The 3,528-nt window shown below is 37.4% G+C and overlaps 1 protein-coding gene across 1 annotated transcript in view; it reads left to right on the top strand.

The window, feature by feature from the left end:
* The window catches only part of LOC111269846 (sialin), a gene marked incomplete in the record, with an annotated part of 7,816 nt that extends 6,553 nt beyond the window's left edge, over positions 1–1,263 (top strand). Inside the window, 1 exon segment of the mRNA XM_022849709.2 lies at positions 1–1,263.
* Between the last annotated feature and the right edge of the window lie 2,265 nt (positions 1,264–3,528).

Here is a 3,528-nt window from a genome sequence, read left to right as displayed (position 1 = left end):
TATGTGTGTCTATGCTATGATATGTCAAATAGCTTCACGTAAGCCTTGGAAAATGTTAGACACTATTCGACAGGATCATGGACGCGAGACCACCTGAAATTAATCTTTCACAGTACAATTGGGGGTCTGGACATACAGAAATGACCTGTAATGGAAAAACCTTTTCAAATACATACCTGTAGTGCGTACTCAAAAACTGACTTATTCGCGCGGGAGTCTACCGGGCAGATTTGTTCGTTAACGAGGCTGTTATATGTTGCTCATTTAGATGGATGCATCTGCCTTTTACGTGCTAATTAATACGTAAAATTGTTCTATGATGATTTGTTGCGATAGTGTCAGTCGTCGTCGCAAGAACATCGAATACTTTGATTTTTTTTTTTAGATGTCCAAGTATCATTGGGAACGTTTAACGTATTGAAATTTTTTGACTGAGATGTGTCATATTTGCAAAAAAAAAAATAGCTAACAAGTTAATTTAGCCCCACGGACTAGAGGACACTTAACGCGACCAATGTTCCAAATATAGGGCTGATTTTATTTGCTTTACTTTCGGGGTGTATATGTGGTATCTGTGTGAATATCGTGCGGCGTGTGCAGATTAAACTAGATAGCGTAAAAGATAATGTTTTATAGGCGTTCTTTTACAGAACGATCCGTCACTAACCAGTCGGCGTTGGGCAATCGAAAAAAAAAATGTGGAATAACATAATTTTCAATTTTTGTTTACTCATATTCTATCCTAAGCGTTTTCTAGACCAGCGAATACGTATCACACAATTTAATCTACCTCTCTTAGGTTAATATACGTTTACAAATAGAAACCTAGCTATAACCTGTAATCGAATCTTAGAATAGTGTGTACTGAATGACATTATATCGATTTTGTGTGAGTACGGGTGCCATAGCTATGGCTGTTACAATTACCATTAATACGATAAGTACAATTGGATCATTGCGTCAATGTACTATTAGTTAGTATTTTAAATCGTTCTTTATTGACTGTCGTCTTGTGGTTTGCTAATGTTACTCGAATAGAACGTTTGTGTTATTTGTTATTATTTGTACTATCAGATAAAAGTTTATAGTCGAATATATATTAGTATTAGATCAATGCGATAGTGATGGCTATTATTGATTTCTTATGTATACACATAGATTGTGCAGTATGTATCATTATATATGTATATATATATACACGTACATACATGTTACATCAAGTACGCTAGAGGAACATTTAAATAAAAAGCGAAGCTACATTGATATCAAGTGCTTCTTTATCACTTAAAGGAACTATACATTTATTTAAGTCGTCGCAAGAGGTATGTCCATTGTGAAGCACCTTTTCTCTGTACGTACACTGTATCATAGAAATCATATCCAAAAGCTATTCGTACTTGAAAACAAACAATAATAAATGAGTCCTTTCACGGTGCTTGTATTGTGTGCACGACCCTGGCTGCCGGTCATGTAAGCGTTACAATTCAAATCTCTATAAAGGTTTCTGCTAGACGTAAATCATCGACGATCATTAACGAATGCGGCAAGCAAATAGCCAATCCAACTGATGTATAAGTCAAACGCGGTTTTAATGTGTCATGAAAAGAAGAGTATACGGTGATCCGATCGCACGAACGGCTCGGGCGTCTTCCACAAAAGCCGTGATAACTGGCCGTGTGGAACAAAGCACCTCGCAGCAGCCATGGGGCCGTGCGGAATACGACAGAACACAGTGAAATGAAAATTAATAAGTGGGTTTTTAATTACAGTTGTCATTAAAACGGATGCACGATTTATGCTTGTGCGCCCCGGAGATTGCTTTAGGTCATTTGAAGATGCGCTGTTAGAACTGGCCGCGATTTTACTAAATGTTAAATGTTTCCCAAGTTCCTATAACGAACGAATTACTCGATGGCCTTATCGATAACTTAACCTTTTCTGAATAAGGCCAACCGAAGTTCACAAGGCAAACGACGCAGTTCCGCCTGCTCGGCCCGACTCCAGCCGGAAGAAACCAGCCCAAACTCTGGCCCAATCAATGTGACCTTAATCGATCAGATTAGCACGGGATTACCACATTTACGTGCTGCTATACCTTCGTTGGTATGTACCATCATATCGATTCGACAATCGATAACTACAGCCTCCAAATAAAATACCTTCAAGGGCTCACAGCGTCAATGAAAGAGTGACGTATTGGTATCTCCCGCAATCTTACCATGTGTGTATGTTTATGTACACGTGAATGCACTAGCAGACGATAAATGGATGAAACGATGCTGGTTGGCATAACTCGCTGTGGTACCTAAACGAATAATGGCAATGATTTCTTGTTTTTCAAAGTAATTTTACTTTACGCATATCCTATTAATACTTTCTACGCTTTTAGTCACTTTCTCTATGTTCCTACGACGTTATGTCGCTCCATCGATATTTCAAAAATGTTTATAGCATATTTTCAATGTTGAATGTCCAGAATGGCCAGTTTGGCTGTACGAGTGTCATGCTATGGTTAAGTGTGAATCAAACAGATTAATAAGTAGTGGCATTAATAACAAGAGAACTTAAGTAATTTCAGATTATTGGTAGATTTACCTCCGGGACGTAGCTGGTGCAGTACCGCTGCTTGATGTCTATGATAGTTCTTAGCAGCATTTTTATATTGATGGGCATCGATGCACGTGCCCCTTTGCAACTCGATACCTTTGCAAATCAGTTTGAAAAGACACGGAACGGATTAAGGTTACATGCAAAGTGTATGTACGACTTTCAGTGCACGTAGTATGTTTATTAAATGTGTGCACCCTCTTATATATGCAGGAAATTTCGTGATATATTTTTTTCGAAGTTTATTCAACTTCAACGTGTACTATACAGATTCAGTGTTTTAAACAAAAATCGAAGCAAGAATTGCAATGAAATTAGTGAATCGATCGACGTATGAACAAATTTGCAGATTTTAATTTCTGTTCGGATCTCAGTTTGGCAGTTCCAAATTCGAGACGTAGTTAAGGCGGATTTATGAACTGTATTCTCGTTATGGCTGGGAAAAACTATTGAGATAATGAATAATTTACTTCCTTTTATTTGAACGTTTTTTTTTTCATTTAGACTCTTTGGTATCGTATCTTCGCCATTGTGCATAAGATCTCTTCAACAGCAAAGGCGTGCATAATTAACATTCAATATGAACTTTCCTTGCAGTCACTATCCCATCGGAATCGTTTTTAATAAATCAATAAAAGGAGCACTTATTATTTGTTAGCTTATAGATAAAAGTGGTCAAGTAGTAGAACGCAAAATCTAACGTACTATTGGTAGTAATTATCATAATTTTAATATAATTAGTCGCCACCATAATAGTGCCACTTTCCGAACAAACCCAGTATTTCATGTGACTTTGTAAGTTTTCGATACCTGAGGGCCACGCCACGAACATAAGTTCAGCATGTACGGAGAAGTTGATTCGCTGAGTTTAGTCAGGTCAAACATCGAATGAACAGTCTTTTTATTTGTTTTCATTGTTGA

Source organism: Varroa jacobsoni, unplaced genomic scaffold (assembly GCF_002532875.2).
Source record: "Varroa jacobsoni isolate VJ856 unplaced genomic scaffold, vjacob_1.0 scaffold_1421, whole genome shotgun sequence".
In the NCBI taxonomy this organism is placed as follows: domain Eukaryota; kingdom Metazoa; phylum Arthropoda; class Arachnida; order Mesostigmata; family Varroidae; genus Varroa; species Varroa jacobsoni.
This window is presented reverse-complemented; position numbering and strand designations above follow the sequence as displayed.